Here is a 19,555-nt window from a genome sequence, read left to right as displayed (position 1 = left end):
AAGGTTCAGTTGCAGTGATGGAGGAGATGATCATGAGATAAGAGGTATGTTTTACTACTAGTATGGAAAGACTGACACTTCCAGCCCTGAGTGAACTCTTACAAGATAGCAAAAAAGCCCTGAAACATACAGGAACTCTAAGGGGAACTGAGGGGGTGGGAAGATGAGAAGTTGAGAAGTTCAGTGGGGCAAGTCTGAGGCAGGGGATCTTTCAGTGAGATGCAGATTAGGAGTAGATTCCTGCAGCAGGAGGCCATTTGTCTGTCTACAGTAATCCCCTCCTCTGTATCTCACATTGGGGTACATAGTCTGACAAGACTGAATGTGCTCAGACAGAAAAAAAAAATTTGAACATGAAAATTTAAGCCACTTTTTTAGAAGAAGTAAGTAAACCACTGCTACATTACTGTACATTGAGTTGTTTGCTTGTTTTTTCTTGGACAGTTTTCCCTTATTCACCTGATCAATATCCAAGGAGAAGACTGGAATCCTAGCTCTTGCCTGTTCTACCCAGTGTCTAAAGGTAATCAGAACCACCTTTCACAAGCAAAGCCTAGATTCCATCAAAAATGACTCAGATGTCCCATATCCCCACACCCTGTTTTACTAGTCTCTTCCTGGCTCTCTGATCATGCCTGCTAGTCACCAAGCACTCTGCAATCACACTATGCCAAGGGAGCACAGCCAGGCCAGCCTTTCAGTCGTAGACCTATTCATGATACCTTCCCCTCAGTCAGTCCCAGCTCTCATACCTCAGAGTGGCCTACCTCTACCCTAGTTAAACACTGCCACACTGTGGCTTCTCCGTAGCCAAAATTAATTGCCTGTAATTACTACTTGCTTGTTTTTTAATTGTATCTGTGCATGCCATCTATCTCTCCATACCTGAGCATAAGCTCTACAGATCCTACCTGTGTCCTCTGTGCCTAGAAAGTGGTCGGTGTCCTGGCGTTCTGTTTGTCTATTTTGTCCTTTTGATGCTTGTGGTTTTGGTGTCATATAAAAAAAAAATGTTGCCAAGTTGAATGTCATGAAATGTCCCCCTACATTTTCTTTCTGTGGCTTTCCACTCCCAGGCTTATACTTTAATCTCTCATCCATTTTCAGTTGATGTTTGTGTAGAATATGAGATAAAGATCCAATTTCGTTCTCTTGCATGTGGATATCCAGTTTTCCCAAAATCATCCTTTTTCCATTTTGTCTTTTTGAAATCATTGTTGAAAATCAGTTGATTGTGCACACATGTGCGTGTGCGTGCGTGCGTGCGTGCGTGCGTGCGTGTGCGTGTGTGTGTGTGTGTGTGTGTGTGTGTCTGTGCATGTTTATTTGGAGGCATTCCACATGTTCCAATGGCCTACATGGCTGTTTTATGCCAATACCACATTTTTTATTGCTCTGGTTCGTAATACATTTTGAACCAGGAAGTACGATGTATCCACATTTGCTCTTCACCAAGATTGTGCTAATTATTTGATGTCTTGTAATTTCATATAAATTTTAGTATTTTTAAATCTTCCTATAAAAATGCAATTGGGATTTTGATGGGGTTCACAGTAAATCTGTAGATGACATTTGATATTGTGGTGATTTTACACAATGTTGAATGTTACAGGCCATGAATATAAATTTCTTTCTGTTTATTTATATCTTATTTAATGGATTTCAATGAAATAAAAATTTCTGCACAAAAAAGGAAATGACTGAAAAAAGAAAAACTACAAAGTAGGAAAAATGTTTACAAACAATACCTGTGATAAAGAGCTGATATCCAAAATAATATAACAAACTCCCGCAAATAAATAGCAATCAAGACAGTAATAATCTATTTTAAAATTGGAGCTGGGAAGAGGGTGGGGTTGGAAATGATAGTTTACAACCAACTGTAACTCTAGTACCAGGGGGCCAGATGTCCTCTTCGTCCTCTTCTGGCTTCTGCAGGCACCAGGCACACATGCGGTGCAGGCATGCACATGTGCTGGGGCTGGAACACAGCCCCCTGTTGGGATCCATGTGTCCAAGCATATGAACGCTTGTCCAATGGGTCTTAATGAGGCAAGGCCTGTGTAGACCGTCTCTCACTTGGCAAAGACCAGTGCCCCTCAAGACAGTGCATAATTCTGCTGGAATCATGCAGCCCGCATTCTCTATTCTCTCTCATAAGGTTGACGACTCTCTTGGCAGTTTGTAGTTTTACTTTGTCAATCATGCATGGAACAGGTGTGATCATTCCGGGGAACCCCATTTATTCCCTCAATATCTTCCCCCTTAAGTCCTTTGGTACCTGATGCCTCTCAGGTGTCTTATCTGGAAATACTAGCTGTCACCCCAGACCCTAGAAACTTTTCTGAATCAGTGCTGACATGATTGGAGGCAATACAAGTTAGTGGGCACATATAAGGAAGCAACAGAGGGGGCTGTTGTGGAATGTTAATTTAAGATGTGTTACATTCGTTTGTGCTGTGGAATATTTGCTGGACGATGCAAAGATGTGTTACATTTGCTTGATTAAATATAATTCCCCTGGGGCCAGGAGGCTGAGTCAGCAACTAGCTGCCAGGAAGTGGTAAGGAAGAACCATGTGCAGCTAGGGTTCTTAAGTGGGGGCTGAGCAGAAGGACATGCTATTTGGGGGGAGTCATGAGCTAGGAGAGAAGGTTAGCTACTTGCTATTCAGCCTCTCTGAGCGAGCAGAATTTCACCTCAGCCATTGAATCCTGAGTTCTATAGAAGGATAGAGATCTAGATAAAGTTCCCTTTAGCAGCCATGATAGAGCCAGTGCCTGAGGGAACAGAATTCCTGCCTGGCTATGGCCAGTGCGGCTAAACTGCTCCTGGTAGATGCGGAGTTGCAATGGCCGATTAGGACAGCAGTTGCTGAAGGGGCAGCTACTGAATTTAATGAAAAACAACATTAAAGGTTGAGTAGTAACTGCTGTAGGATGTCTTTCTGTACGCTGTGAGTATATGAGTTGCTTCCACTGGCTAATAAATAAAGCAGCTTTGGCCTATGGCAAGGCAGCTTAGAGACAGGCAGAACATCCCAGCAGAGACACAGAGAGAAGAAGAGAGGAGTCAAGGAAGGTGCCAGCCCACTGTCCAAGGAGCAACATGTAATGGGACACAGGTAAAGCCACCGAACATGTGACGAAACATAGATCAATAGAAATAATTAATTGAATTAAGTTATAAGAGCTAGCTAACAAAAAATTGAGCCATAGGCCATACAATTCATGATTAATATTAAGCCTCTGAGTGATTATTTTATAAGTGGCTGCGGGACTGCATGTGGGTGGGAGATATTTGTCCAGACCGGAGGGTTGAACAGGACCAGAGAAACTTCTGGCTACAGCTAACCTTCTCTCCTAGCATACGACTCCCCCCAAATAACATGTCCTCCTGCTCAGCCCCCACTTAAGAACCCTAGCTGCACATGGTTCTTCCTTACCACTTCCTGTCAGCTAGTTGCTGACTCAGCCTCTTGACCCAGGTGGATTTTATTTAATCAAACAAATGCAACACATCTTTGCATCATTCAACAAATATTCCACAGCACAAACGAATGTAACACATCTTAAATTAATATTCCACAACAGGGTATTTTAATTACATTTCATAATTCTGGGAAAAATATTAGTGCCTTATCAAATTTCACCCTTTATAGAGAGACTTAGGGGTTCAGGACCCTTTTGTAGAACAAGGGAACAATTGGAAGATTCAAGCTAACAAGATGAAAGTAGTTTATGGCAAATCATCCAATATCTGTAAATGTTCTTTGTTAAGTTTCTAATGATATTGTTAAGAATGTGTGCCTATGTTTATCACCTTTTAACTTGGTAAAACATGTTTGTTTTTAAAATATAAATAAAGGTGGCTCGAGCTATTTGGGGCCGGCCACTTGTGTGAAACCATCTGGTGGTGGGACAATTTTTTTCTTTGCGCCAATGTCCCTTCCCCATCTCAGGACCTAAACCTGACTATGGCGTGACCATGGCAGCAGCCCCCTTGTTCAATTACATCTTCATGAGCTTTCTGTTTTCCTTGGTTTCCTTTACTGCCTAAGCTTGGCTGTCCTGCAACTTTGTTTGTAGACCAGATTGGCTTCAAACTCAGTGGTCTGGAATACTGGATGTGGCTTGAACATAATATATGAAACCTCAAAATCTGCCTCCACAGGGATACACTTTCTCCAACAAAGTCATACCTACTCCAACAAAACCACACCTCCCAGTAATGCCATTCCCTATGAGCTTATGGGGGACAATTACATTCAAACTACAACAACATTTTTTTTTTAATTTAAAAATGAACAAAGCACATTAATAGACATTTCTCCAAGGAAGCCATACAAATAGCCAACATGTATATGTAAAGGTTATTAGATCATTAGAGAAATCAAATCAAAACCACAATAGAGGGCTGGCTGTATTCCCCAGTGGGTATAGGCATTTGCTGCCAAACCTGACTACCTACTTAAGTTTGATTCCCAAGACACACACAGTGGAAGAAAAGAACTGACTCCTGCAGTTTGCTATCTGATCTCCATATCTGTGCTGTGGAATGTGAGCAAGCACCATTTAAATAAATAAATATATAGATAAATAAATAAATATCTGGGCATTGTAGCACATGCCTTTAATCCCACTGCTAAGGAGGCAGAGGCAGGTGGATTTCTGAATTCCAGGTCAACCTTGTCTACAAAATAAGTTGAGGACAGCCCAAGATTCACAGAGAAACCCTATCTCGAAAACCCCCGAAATTGAAAAATAAATAAAATTAAAAAACCCACAATGGATTTTTACCTCATATCTCTTAGTATCTTTGGATTTTTATTGCTGTGAAGAGGCACCATGACCATGGCAACTCTTACAAAGGAAAACATTTAATTGGGGCCAGCTTACAGTTCAGAGGTTTAGTCCATTATTATGGCGAGAAGCATGGTGGTGTGCAGGCAGACATGGTACTGGGGAGATAGTTGAGAGATTACATTCATATTGGCAAGCAGATGAAAGAGAAAGTACCACTGGGCTTGAGTTGAGCTTCTGAAACCTCAAAAGTCCACCCCCTAATGACACACTTCCTCCACCAAGGCCATACCTACTCCCACATACCTACCCCAATAACTCTCTGCCAAAGAATTCACTGTTATCTCACTAAAAGCATTCACTTAATCTTTTACCTGTTCTAGATTCTGACTTGTAAGGGGAAAGCTCTGTTTTATTTATCTCCAAATTCAATGTCTGAAATAGGAGGTACTTTCTCAATACTGAGTGAATGTCTTTTGGGGCACACCTGAGTGAGGTCTGCTTTCAAACTATGCATTTCCCATGGTTCTGAAGTGGATATGCCTTGTAGATAACCACACTGTGTTGTTGTTATCTAAAGTCAAAGGCAGTGTAGACCCATTGGCTGCAAAATCAAGTGCCATACAACAGAAGGAGGAGCCCAGGGAGACAAACCTGAGTCATGAAAATACCATTCTGTTTATAACATTACTCAAAGAGAAACATAGACACCAGTATGCACAAACTAGAGAAAAACCTTTACACAAGTACTCTTCTTAGTGTGTATGAAAGAAGTGTGTGTGTGTGTGTGTGTGTGTGTGTGTGTGTGTGTGTGTCCAACCACACACCTCTTTTGTCTTTTGGAATGGAGTAAATAAGCTGTTGCTCCCATAACCATCTCTCTCAGGAAGCCTCCCACAGCCTTCTATTGACAGTATTCATTCAGCAAGTATTTATTGTGCTATATCCCATATCACAGCTTACTGGTAGATAGCCCTAGACAATTGATGGGTTGCTTTGATATTTAAAACTCTATTCCTCTTCCTCAAAGCAAACACTTCTATAATGTTTTCCCTTATTATGCATGACTTCATTTCTTGGAACAAGTACTGGGATCGTATTCAATGGGGTCAGCTCTCTGCCTATCTTGGGAATGACACCTGTGTTTATGTCCTCAAGGGATTGATAATATTTAGGATAATAAATTCTATACATGTGTGCCTTAAGAAATGATAACATTCTAGGATTCTAATAGAACTAGGAAGGAATATGGTAATGAAGAAAGTGTCTATCATTAGACATATTTCTTTTAGATGACAAAATATTTGTGATGAAGTTGATATTTAAAGTTTCTATTTAAATGTATGTTTTTTTCTCTAGTCTATAAGAAGCACAATATTGGAAACTAATATACAATGAAGATGGCTCACCTCATTCAAGCACTGTCCTCTTCCTATGGGCCTAAGCCTCATTTCCAAACACAGAAATCTATTTCCTAAGGTAGCTTTGACCTCCTTAGGAAAGGAGTACTTCTATCCTCTGTCATTGCTGCTCTCCCATGTTCCATCCCCAGGGACTCCAGTAACAGCCCATCCATGATCTAAGTTTTTTCAGCTTGCTTCCTTCCCACCTGAACTACAGTCAAACTACATCTCCCATGCCTTCTATTGTAAGGAGAGGCTTCTTATTGACCTCATGATGACCTAGGTCATCCCTACCCCCAATTTCACTGCTTCTTAGCCTGCAGTGGTAGTTTCAGAAGGTGGAATAATCTGTAGGTGCATTCTTGGCCACTCCAGGACATCTAACCCATCTTATCACAGTTCTTTTCACATAAGTAGTTCTTTTAAGTTATTCCCCTCAGACAGATGTATTCCTCTCTCCATAACCAGATTCTCACTGGAAATGCAAGAGTCAGAGGCTCGAGGAATAACTCATTAAGAGTACCTGCTGCTCTTCCAGAGAACCTGATTCCAAAGAAACAGACCTCTGCTCCTAACACCCACTGGTAACTGCTGCAGCAGATCTGACTCCCTCTTCCAAAATCCATGACATTCACTCACACAGATGCACACACATACACATAAATTAAATAATGAAAATAAAGCTTCAAAAAGATATTCACATAAATTTTGGTATTCACATAAATGTTGAGCTTCTTTATTTGCTTTCATATTCTTCATGTAGACACCATGAGTAAAACACTTGAATAAGAAATTTTACCTTGCTTCCATTTTCAGTGATACCCAACCCTGCGCTTAGATAATGATAGGTGTTCAACAATGCCTAAGTTGCATTAAGTGTATGCTTTCATTTAGTATCTACCAAAGAACACTGCACAGAGAAGCCCCTTATATAATAGTGGGACACGTCTGTGTGTGTGTGTGTGTATGTGTGTGTGTGTGTGTGTGTGCAAATGAGAGCATGTTATACAGGACATAGAGAGATCCACCCTCACGGAAGCTTGACATGACTCAGAATTCCAGACACAATGTCTGATCTCCCTACCTGGAAGCAAACATGATACCTGCTTGTCTGAGTTTCACACACCCACATGCCAGTATTGTCCTTGTTGAGGGTGTGTATGGAAACGGAGGTGGAGGCAGGAAGGAAGTCACCACTGCTTCCTTCTATTTAGCCACAGCCTCACTACTGAAAATAAAAGGAATTTATCAAAGACCAGGAGCCAAGTACAATGAGACTTAAAGCTCCTGAGACACAGACTTTATCTTCTTTCTGTTGTTTTTCGTTGAATTGCTGTGTTCACTTTGTGGGATTGCTTGGTTCATGCCTATAGAAAACCAAGTCTGGATTTCTATCACCTGAACTGGAATTATACTTCAAATTGTGTATTTATGTAATTTCTCTTTAGTTTCTTAAGAACCAAAAAGTGAACTTACATTTTCACATTAAAAAGATGTTATCATAAGCAGCTATATATTTCATTCTGTTCATTCATCAGAACAACTTTGCTATGCTCCATATTTCATTTACATTATAATGCTGAAGCCTGCACAACAGCCTCAAGAGTCTTTGTGAAAATACTTGCTAAAAGACCATGGATGAAAGCATTATTTCCTCAGTGTGGTCCACCAGGGTATGAGCTGAAGCTGGGCAAGCATCCCCTACTTAGTGAGGTCAAGAAGGATGTCCCTTGTGGGGCATAAAGGGCATGTTTATGGTCCTGGAAAACATTTTTTATTGTAAGAACAATGGCAAACAGCCTTTTTTGGGAATGACAGTATTAACTTTTCATGGATGATACTCACTTAGACAATTTAGTCACCCTTTGGAAGCACTCTGTCGCTTTTTTATTTTACTGTGTTTCATTTGTTTTAACTCCCTTTTTTTCTAAATTTCTCACTAGCTATAAAGTCTGAGGAATAGGGGAGAATGGCCTCCAAGTATCTGATGTCCTTTAAGTGGTTATATTCTTCCTTAAAATCTAATAGCAAGGGAGGGCCTAGAGAGACGGCTCAGTGATTAAGAACACTTTCTGCTCTTACAGAGGATCCACGTCCAATTCCTAGCACCCATTTATAGTCTCTCAACAATCTATAGTTCTAGTTCTAGGGGATCTTACACCTTCTTCTGGCCTCTGCAGGTACCAGGCACATATGTGGTATATAGACACACATATAGGCAAGCACTCATAGATAAAAAATAAAATAAAATAAAATAAATAAAAAGAAAAACCTACAGAGGGATGTTTTCACTAATACTAGTAGTAAAGTTTTGTAATCATATTTCTTGTCAGGTATAGGTACAGTGGCTTGATCTTGGAAGTTCATGGCTTGGGATATGGAGGCAGGAGGGTTGATTCAAATTCAGTTCTACCTAGAAATAGACACAGATGGAAGGAAAGAAAGACAGACAAAAATTACTCCCCTAGAAGCCTTCCCATCCCTTTTAGACCTGGGTAGAGATTCTGCCGAGAGCTTGACCCTTGATGTCCAGTGCAGTCTCGTTTCCCTTCCCTTTATTCCAGGCTCGACCTTTAAGATGGAGATCCACCTTGTCTATTTTCTTTACTGTAAAAGTTTACTGTAGTTTTTTGTTGTTGTTGTTGTTTTGTTTTGTTTTTTTTATTGCCTCTTCACTGATCCCAAACAGAATAGAAAACCAAGTGAGGAGATGATTTCTATCTGCTCTTTACATATGATATAATTTCTTTACTCTTTACTAGAGCTGAATCCATCAAAGGAATTCATAATTCTCCTGGAGCTCTTTAGGAAATAGAGACTTCCAGCTCAAAACTCTCCTTCATATCAGGAAATATGCAGCAGCTATTCTGTAGAACATCCTAGATACCTATAGATCTTAGAGATCTGAGCTTACTTCTAGATATGACTCTTTCCAGACCAGCAGATGCATTTCTTCATACCCATTTGAACTCTGTAGAATACTGCTTTGGAATATTTTTCAAATAATGTTGAATAGTGTCTTATAAATATGTCATGAGATAAATGACTGGCAAATCTAAAGCTGGGGTGAAGGGTAGATCTAGAAGAGGACCTGTGTTCCCCATCTGCCTGTTACTCACATTTCTCACCCTATGCACACACTAAGCTTGAACATACAGATGCCTTCACTCTCCAGCTTTGGTCTTCTTTAATGTAATAGGGTATTTTACCTTTCTATAGCTGATAGATGGCCCTTAAGAGAGACATGGGAGTGAAACAACACAGTGTGACAGTTGTTTTGACTTGATGACACATGGTCTGTGCCTTCAGTGGCAGGAGCTTATGCCAAAGGCCCAATGGCCACTCTTGGAAACTTTGATTTCATCAAATGCATTCTTTGGGTTTTCTGCCCCTGTCTGTATCCATTTAGAACAATGGGCTATCCCTTAGAAATGCTGTGTCTGCTTTGTAAGGAAAGAGACCAGCCATAACAGATGGGAAACCAACCACAGCAGCCAAGCAGAAAAAACATATAAAGAATAGCTCCACCCACCACTCTGGTTAAACCATTCTTCAGACTTCTCTGGGGACCAGTGATGGGAACTGGCTTCTCACAGATTCCCTGTGCAAAGACTGTATGAGTCAAAACCCCTCAATGGAAAAAATGAAGAAAAGAAAGCATCAAGCTGTCCACCAGGAACTGTTTCAGCTCCTTTTGTATGGGACATAACACATGAACCAGAGCATGTGGGATGACTAGAGAAGCAGGTAGGGCTCCTTCATGTTGGAATTCCAACTTTGTCCTGTAGGTGACGGGAATGGGAGTCCTTCTGGAGATCCTATGGAGAAGAGTAACATTGGTCCATTTTTATTTATAAGTGCTTATTTTGATCTAATTTCAGTTTCATGGACAATTTTAATAGTACAAATATTCCTAGATAGCTTATACCCAGTTATATTCTTCTTAAATGTGTTTACTCTTCCTTTCTACCAATTGCTCCCTACTTAGAGTATAGTTTCATGTAGACAAACCAATCACAAGCTGAAAACGTGATAAATAAAAATGATGATTTTGATGCAACTAAGCCACACACTTATAGCTTACCTAGTCTATATTAAAATTACTCAGAATAGTTATATTAGTCTACAGTTGGGAAGAATCATACAACACAAAATTCATTTTATAATTTGGTACTGAATACTTCTCATAAGTTACTGAATATTATATAGAAAGTGAAAAGCAGAATGCTTGTATGTAGACTCAAAACATAAGAGTTTTACTGAATATGTATCATTTTTATACTGTTGTGGTGTAAAAAATAATTATAAGCCCAATCATAAATCTATAACATGTCTTTACAGAGGGAGATGGGAAGAGAGAGAGATTATATGTAGTAGAGAGGACAGAGTGAAAGAGATTTGAAATAGCATCTCTCCATATGTTGAGACTAGATCTCACAGCAGGTATACCTTATCTCTCTAGGTGACAGAGCAATAGATCTTGACAAGTAGAAGTAGTCAGAGGTGATGCCTAGGGTCTGTCTGGGACTGATGAGTAGGTAGTTAAGCAGTAGGTAAAGATTTTATTCCTGTAAACAGAGGGTGGAAAAAAAAGAGGAGGAACAGAAATTTAAGTTTTGAACATATTGAAACCAAGATGGCTGTAGATTTACAGACAGAGAAGCTTTTTAAACAACATATTAAATTTTAATAAACAAATGATAATTCTAAATTATGGGGTTCAAAGTATGCATATACAGATTGAAAACATCACATTGTGCTCAAGATGTACCATGATGTCTGGACATATCACAGATCCAAAATACAGGGAAAAGTCCAGGTCAATACAAAGCAGTACTAGAATCACTGGAGTGAATGGAGTTCTTCAGTGGGAACAGGGGCCTCAAGCACATCCTGAGGACTCAACCTTTCAGGGACTTTATTCCATGTCTCAGAACCACAGAGTATAATTAAACTTTAGTTTCTGGTTATCAAAATATTCCAGTCTACCTCTATTATAAAGATAAAGCCACAGGGTCTGCACATGGAAAAGTCAGGCATCCAACTGTGTACTCTTGTAGGCAAATTGCTCATTTCCTGAGAAGAGAGACTTCCTAAGAGTCAGGAAGAGGACAGATGTGTGGAGGGGTTAATCCCCTCTGATCTGAGGAGTGGATAAGGCTGGGAGACCTGGTTCCATCCCGGTGAGGTCATGGGGCAGGCCACAGCATGTCTCCCAGGAAAGAAGGCAGGCAGGCCATAGCTGTACTTTGTATCCTAGAGTCTGGGACAGGGAAGAGTCAGCTGTGGGTGTCATAACAGGCCTGCTCCTGCCACCTGGGAAAGGTCTGGCATCCAGGTGGGGAGGGCAGGAGGAGGAGACTTTCCGGCTGAGATTGTGACATCAACCCAAGTCCTAATTTGTTTGTTTGTTTGTTTTAGCTTGCTTTGGCATTGTCAGGTATCTAGAGAGCGCAAGGCTTCTCTAATATTTAAATAAAATATGACTTCAAGCAAGCCACTTCCTTTATCTTATTCACCTTTTCCATATTTAGTCCTGGCAAGACATGTCCCACACTAACGTATACAGATTTGTGAGTTTCACCGAATATAATTTTCAGTGCAATGAATAATGACATTTTATGTTGTCAATTAAAAGCAAAGATCTTTTATAAATATCATAGTTCACAAAATAAAGGTAATTCTTAAAAAATAGTAAAGATAGAATAATATCAAAATATAAACAACCAACCAACTAAAGACTTTCCAAAGACATAAAAGTCACCATCCTTGTATCAATGGCTCTGAAACAGTGGTTCTCAACCTGTGGGTTGTGACCCGTTTGGCAGATTTCTATCTCCAAAAATATTTACATTACAATTCATAACAGTAGCAAAATTACAGTTATGAAGTGGGAACAAAAATAATGTTGTGGTTGGGGTGGGGTCACCACAGCATGAAGAACTGTATTAAAGGGTCTCGGCATTTAGGAATGTTGAGAACTGCAGCTCTAAAAGATACAAACGGCTCTCCTTCTGTGGTAGAAATGGTCTAAATTGCTGATGGGGAGTTGGGGTACTCTATTTGACTGTTGGACTCCTTCCAGCTTTGTCACGATTTGTGCTCAGACACTCCGACCCTGACCTTGCCGGCTGCCTGGGGGATGGGTGCCTTGCCTGGCCCAGAGCTCCCTTGGCCAAGATTGCCTTTTCTTCTCCCCTTTCCTAGAGCTCAGCACAAAGCAGGTACCCAAAGGGGAAATTTCCCTCCTTCTGCTCCCCACTTCCCTTCTCTGTCACTGTTCTGCTTCTCAGGTGCCCTGACCCACCACACACATGCGCATGGACAGAAGTTTGGTCACTGTGTCCCTCCTCCCAGGGCTAATCCACATCCTCTAATTTTGTCACTTGGGATCATGAGTCCCATTAACTCCCTTCCTGGCCTTTCTTCTAGCATGTCAGTCCTCCAGCACTCTGTGTTCTTAGTTCGGTTGTTCTTAGACCAGCTTCCCTTCCCTCTTCTGTTACTGCTGCCCAGGGGAAGGGTCCTACGACCTCTCCTCCCCAACCACTCTGTATGCCTCCCTTTCTCACCCTCCCCTGTCCTGGTTCATAGTGTGTACTCCTCACTAGTGCCCAGAGTGCTTCAATTTTGTCTCTTCTTTGGCTTCTGGCTCCCTATGGGAAAAGCATACCATATCCACATGGTGAAGATCCTCAGGGTTAATCATGTTCCACAGCAGACAAAATCCTGAGCCTCAGAGAGAAGCCAATTATCCAAAAGCACACAGTAATTATTGAGCAAGCTAAGAGCATACGAGGATCTTCCTAACACGCACCTTGCCCTTTATCCCTCCTTATGCTAACCAAACCTTCTTTAGAAATGTGGCATTTACTAGTCACCACTGCACTGTTTAGACCCAGGGCCCAGGATCCTATCCTGAAATGAAGGTCTCCTGGCTAGTCTGGAGTTCTCATGGAGTCTGGCCCACAAGCTTTTCCCTGGTCATCACCACTGACTACCCACTACTGTACAGTAGTTGCTTTTGTTCCTGAGACACAAAGAACCTTCCTGCATGTGGATATTTTCTCAGCCCACATCCCCTTTGCTGAAATGCCTGAACTTGTTTCATAGAAATTGATTTACTTCCAGTTCTAAATGAAAATCTTTTTCGGGTACTAGGATACTAATAGGAAGTCATCCATAAGAAATCTGCAGTCTAGGGGGTTCCCCATCTTCTCTAGTGCTTTGTTGTTGGCACCAGCCATATCCCAAGGCCTTTCCCTCTGGGCTCTGTGACACACTGGCTTTTACATGTCATTGCTCAGGTTCTGATTCATAGTGTCAACCTCTGAGCTCCAGATCCTCCATCGCATTGGACCAGACACATGTTCCTGAGACCAGAAACCCAGTTCCCAGCCCAACAGCCCTTGGAATAGCCTGACCCTCTACACTTGCTGGCTGAATAGATCTTGTTAAGCTCAGCCCTGACCCCTCTTGGCCCAACTAGGTTTGGGTACATTTTTGAGCTAGATGTGCTATTGGTGTTTGAGACTAGAACCAAGCACATTGGTATCTGTTTGCCGGTCACAGGCACCGTTGGCTATAGGGGCTTCTTTCCACGTCCTCCCCCTAATACATACAGCTCTCCACCTCATATCATCCTGCTTTTATATTCATGAAACTGAAATCATGATGATAAGAGCTCCAAGGAAAGTCTGTGCAGGGAATATTATCATCAGTTACCACATAGAGTCTTGAAAATATGGGAAGGGTACAGAATTGGAATCCATAACCTGGTAGTAGATGTGGATCTAAGGTAAGCAGGGTGTATATGCATGTGCTTTGGAAATTGGTAGAGGATACCACCTTCAACCCTATCAACTTTTAGAGTGCTGATCTATGTTCCCATAAGCACATGGATACAGGATGTGTGTGTAAGCAAGATGGAGGATTGAAGAAGGTGACAGAAAAGGAAACTGATGAAGGTCAGTGGGATGTATCATCCAGAGACTAGAATAAGCATTGGTTTTATTAGTGACTTCTAGATTACGTTCTCCTTTGGTCCTCTGGCAGCAGAGGCAATATTGCATCACACATTTTTGAGGTTGCCAACCTCCCCACAAAACATCTATTCTGGATAGTTAGGCACATGCAAGAAAAGCTTTACCAGATTTAGCACCCCAAATATATCAATTGAAGGTTGTTCACAATTTACTCAGCTATGTAGACATCATGCTAAAGACCGTTGAGTTTCATATACTCAGCTAATTTAAGATGAACAGTAAAAATAAATATGTAAAGGACAAGTAGGAAGCAAGAGTAAAGCATTAAGTCTTCCACCACCTCATCCCACTGATAGAGCTCTAGTTCCCAAAGGCAGACCTAACTAGCAGAGCTCTTCCCTGCTTTGTTGCCTTAGAAAAAGCAAGGGCCTGGCCACCTTCTTCCCCTGTGTTCTAAGCACAGGTACAGTGATCCATGGGCAGCTCATCCTGATGAGTAACTGCCTATGCCAGCAAACCTACCCATATAGCCTTTTTTGCTATTTTTTCAGGACCTGGGATAAAACTCCTTCCATTTAGGCACAGTTATTTTTAGGTGAATACTACCAGGCTGAAGGAATTTACCTCTTAAGAAAGCCTGGATTCCTTTGAGTCTCTCTTAATTCCTTGTCCCCACACAAGCTATGGTCCAAGTTGACCAGGACTATAGTTTAAAAGAGACACATTGGTGTCTTCAAATGATATAGTATATCTTCCAAAATTCTTAAGAAAATCTAAAGTGTTCAGGGAAGCCATAGATATACCCAATGTTGACATTAAGAATGTGCCATCCTCAGAATGAGGGTGGCTTGTCTACTTCCATTTATTTCTTTCAATTCACAATTCTGTTTATTCACGATGCATTTTAATTGACAAATGATAACTTTATAGTGTGCAGTGTGATGCTTTGATGTATGTATTATGCAGCATCTTATTTGAGCTATTTAATATGTACTTCGAGTTGGTGAGAAACCATGGGTGTGGGTGAGCGTCTTTCTGCACTAGCCCCAACACTGGTCCCAAACTGGAATTTAGTCCCTCGTGCTAAAGTTTCATGTTTTAAAAACACAACACAACTGTTGGATTATTTATCTTTCCTTCTAGAAAACAGGAAAGAGATGTGGGAGGAGGAGAAAGAGGAGCTATAGGCAAAGAAAGAGAAAAGGGGAAGAGAATGGAGAGAGAGAGAGGAAAGAAGAGGAGAGAGGAAGAAGGAGAAGGGGGAGGAAGAAGAGGAAGAGGGGAAGGAGAAACAGGAGGGAAGAAGGGAGGGGAGAGAAGGAGAGGAGAGGAGAGGAGAGGAGAGGAGAGGAGAGGAGAGGAGAGGAGAGGAGAGGAGAGGAGAGGAGAGGAGAGGGGAGGAGAGGAGAGAAGGGAGGAGAGTTGAGTTCCCAAAGCTGGTAAGTTTCAACTTCATAAGAAAGGGGATTTTGAAACAACCACTCTGTTTCTGTTGTTCTGTTTCTGCTTTCCTCAGTCCTTCTCTCTCTGTGTCTATGTCTCGACTCATTAGAATAGTCAATATATTTTATAGAATGAGAGTGATGTGTTACTCAATTCTAGGACTGCAAATAAATTCTGCTAAAAATCTTTAAATTTGTTTTGATTTTCTCCTTTGACACAGATCTTTTTTCCCTTTTTTTTTGGTGTGTGTGTGTGTGTGTGTGTGTGTGTGTGTGTGTGTGTGTGTGTGAATTCATTGTTATAGGCAATGCTCAGTCAAGAACTCAGGATGTCCTGTGTGTAACAGCCATGTCATGTTCAGGAGCCAGCCTTCCATAGCTTGCATCCTCATCCTCCAGCTCTTACCTCTTTGCTGCCCCCTCTTCTGTGTTGCACCCTTAGACACACATGAACTCAGATCAACTAGAGCTTCCCACACAGACCTTTTTTTTTATTTCCATGTAATAAGAACACCTAAAAATCTAGCCTCATTAGTTGGTTGAACATTGCTGTTTAATGTTGCCACCATGAGTATAGTAGTCTTGTTATTCCTCCTATCTCTTAATTCAATATCTGAAGACACTGAGTGGCAAGTGCCACTAGCTGCCTTCAATTTCCTTCAGCTACATATTTGGTATTTCTTGAGCCCATCTTGCTCTGATATTTAAAGCTCAATTTCATGAAACACCTAACAATTGAACACACATCTGCCCCAACATTTTATGTAGGCTCTTCATTTTAATCCCTGTTCCTGACATGCAGGGTGGTGTCGTTTGTTCATGAGGATAAGGAAGCAGAAGCTTAAAAACATTAAGTGCTCAGTCACTCAAGCAGCAAAAGGCAGTTCCCCAGCTGGAGTACTTCATTGGATAGGACAACATTGAAGTCTCTCCCACTACCATCCCCCTCTGTTCCAGGCTCCCCAACAGGAGTGTGAAGGAAACCAGGGCTGCTGCCTTCAGAGCCTAGACTCCACCACCCAGCCAGCCCGAGTCTTCCATGAGCTCATGCTAAGTCAATGCTCCCTACTTCCCCCACCTCTCCACCAGTGCTCATGATAATCACTTCTGAGAACCCTGCAGTCTGAGTAACTTATACATATGCAGAGCGGCAGAGAGATAAGCATCGTCTACTGTAACCACCCAGTTTATCTTAATGGGACCTAATGGTTTTCCCAATAGCAGGCAGGACAGAGGACTGCAGTCCCTAATTTATTGCTTAGATGACATGAAGAAGAATAAAATCACTTTGTCTTCCTACCAGTTCAGTCTGAAAGCTACTCGGAGCACAGAGCAAATCAAAGACTTAATTTTTCTGAATTTAATGAGACCCTAAGAGAACCAGTCATCTCCTCTGCCATTTCTCTGACAACAAAGCTATCTATCTGCATAGACTCCTAGAGCTACCTCAACCCCTCTGCCGCCGCCGAACAGAACTTCCCAGAACACTCCCCTCACAGCCCTCACAGCCCCCGCACCCAGCACTGTCCTGAATGCCTACTTGGGACCATCCCAGATGCCAAGGTTCTAAGTCAAAAGTCACGAGTGGATTTGGAAATCCAAGGCCAACCCTTGTAAAGCGATGGGGAGGTGGAGCAAGGGCGACGGTGAAGTCATTGTCATCCCCAAGTCCTGCCATGCCAAGAGGGAGGCTGCCAGGCCTAGGGGGTGAGTAAAACCTGAAATTTGAGGAAGGGCAGATGGGTCCTATTGTGACTAGAGACTAATTAGTACACCCCAATCCTAGGCCACCTCATGGCCCCGGGCAGAGATGTGATATGTATAAAAGGTGGGCCAGCTGAGAGCGTCCCAAACAGCTCTGCGTCTCTACTACACTCCAGTCTCTGGTGAACTCTGGTAAGTCCATTGAGGTAGGGCCCTCACAGCTGCCTGGCTCTGCATATATTCCAACTCCTGGGAGTAGAGGAGGGAGCTCTGGGTGGTCAGAAAGGGAGGCTTTCTCTGGGCACCTGCCTCTTTCCTACCATTTTAAACCAATCAACCTTGTGCCTGCAAGTCATCTGGCTGGAGATCTGGGGAGATTGAGCTGAAACCAGAAGAGGGCTGTACAAGAGAAACAGTGTCCCAAAGACCTGCTGACATGGTGCGGGCATTGTGCCTCCCCAGGTCTTAAGAAGGAATACGAAGGAGAGGGCGACCAGCTCTAGGCTCACTGGCAGAGTTATCCTTCAGGGAGAAAATCGGGGTCCAGGGAAGAAGTGAAGCAGGCTGCCTCGGGACAGAGGAGGGGAAGCCTGGAAATACAGAACAGCAGGGACAGGACAGTGAAGCTTTAAGAAGGTCCCTGTTCTGGGGACCAAGAGACCCACACACACCCTCCCATGCTGAATGGCTGTGCAACTGAGCCCCCCTGCTTTTCTGAGTAGTGTTCTTCAAAAGCAGTCAAGAGGCTGAAGCTAGATGGTTTTGCAGTATCTACCTCTGGGTCTCTCTGTTCTGAAAATTCCTTTTAGAGAATGGTTAAGATGTTTATTTTGAATTCTTATTCATGTGCTAGAGCTGCTGTGGATGGATGGACTCTAATACACACATCCACTCATGTTAGCAAGCTTGGATGTATTTTTACTTGCTGATTTAGACAGCAACTCCCGAAGAGGTTGGTACAGAAAAGCACATTGATGAAAACCAAAGGGTGTAGTAGTTTAGGCAGGATTCAGATGCTAGAACATTCTGCCTTCGTATCCACAGTTTTCTTTATAACACAGATAGCTGTTTAGCTGTCTGTTTCTCCTTTCTTTCTCTTTCTTGATGTCTTTCTCCTTCTTCCCTTTTTAAATTTTTTTTACATTTTTTTCTTCCATCCTTTCTCTTTCCTTCCCCATCCCTTCTTCCCTCCTTCAGCCATTCCTTGTTTATTTTTTTTTTTCAGAAAGAGCTGAAACAGCTTACAGACATTTAGTTAAACATGTAAGCAAGTATGGATGTACACACACACACACACACACACACACACACACACACACACCTTAAATACACGAAACAACCAGGTCAGGGTCAAAACAGCAGCATGTGAATGTCAAGGAGAGTCACCTGGCTCCAGGATCTATGGCTCAACCTGTCTCTTTCTTTGTGTTTGTTTCTAGTTGGAAATCCAGAATGTCTCAGCAGAAGCAGAAGCAGTGTGCTCCCCCACAGCAGTGCGCTCCCCCACAGCAGTGCGCGCCCCCACAGCAGTGCTGCCCCCCACCCCAGCAGTGCGCCCCCCCCACAGCAGTGCTGCCCCCCACCCCAGCAGTGCGCTCCCCCGCAGCAATGCTGCCCCCAACCCCAGCAGACCAAGCAGCCTTGCCAGCCTCCTCCCAAGTGCCAACAGAAGTGTCCGCCACCCCAGCAGTGCCAGAAGTCCAAGCAGAAGTGAGCTCTCAGCTTGCAGCCAGAGGAGAATTCCCAGGACAGAAGGTGACATCTTTTCCTTCTTGGCTTCTTGGTCAGCATCTGGTATTCCTTCCTGCATCAGCCATTCCTGGGCTCGCCGCTGCTTCTGGATGCAGTCATATTTCACACTAGGAAAAGAAGCTTCTAGGCTGCGGCTTCCTCGATCTCAGCCCTTTCTTAATTAGCAGTTGCAGTTTGCATCTCTGACAAAGATCTGCTTCTAAACTGTCTAATCATCTTCGCTGACATGTACCTACATCACCCTGCTGGAAATCCAGGCGGCACACCCAGACGCCCTTTCCCATCACCCTTCCCAAACAATTAAAAGAGAATTCCTCTGGCACCAAATGTCTCTGATGATTCTATTGTTGAAAACATTGCATTCCTGAGGATTTGTATCCCTCTCCCACCCCAAACTTCCTGTGCATTGAAGGGAGAGGGCATGGAGATGTGTACTGCTTAAATACCAGGACATTTTCAAAGGTCCT

General features: G+C 42.5%; 1 long non-coding RNA gene across 5 annotated transcripts in view; it reads right to left on the bottom strand.

Moving 5' to 3' along the window:
- Positions 1-19,555, bottom strand: part of LOC107401145 (uncharacterized) — a 114,434-nt gene that overhangs the window by 25,688 nt on the left and 69,191 nt on the right. For 4 of the 5 annotated variants that reach the window (XR_013052186.1, XR_006073298.2, XR_013052191.1 and 1 more), the window contains one exon: positions 10,655-10,773. The exons of the other annotated variant lie outside the window; for it this stretch is intronic. This is a non-coding gene — a long non-coding RNA (uncharacterized LOC107401145). The remainder of the gene's footprint in view (positions 1-10,654; positions 10,774-19,555) is intronic. 5 annotated transcript variants of the gene reach the window in all.

This window comes from Peromyscus maniculatus, chromosome 6 (genome assembly GCF_049852395.1).
Source record: "Peromyscus maniculatus bairdii isolate BWxNUB_F1_BW_parent chromosome 6, HU_Pman_BW_mat_3.1, whole genome shotgun sequence".
Lineage (NCBI taxonomy): Eukaryota > Metazoa > Chordata > Mammalia > Rodentia > Cricetidae > Peromyscus > Peromyscus maniculatus.
The sequence above is the reverse complement of the archived record's forward strand: the minus strand, read 5'-3'. Positions and strand labels throughout refer to the sequence as shown.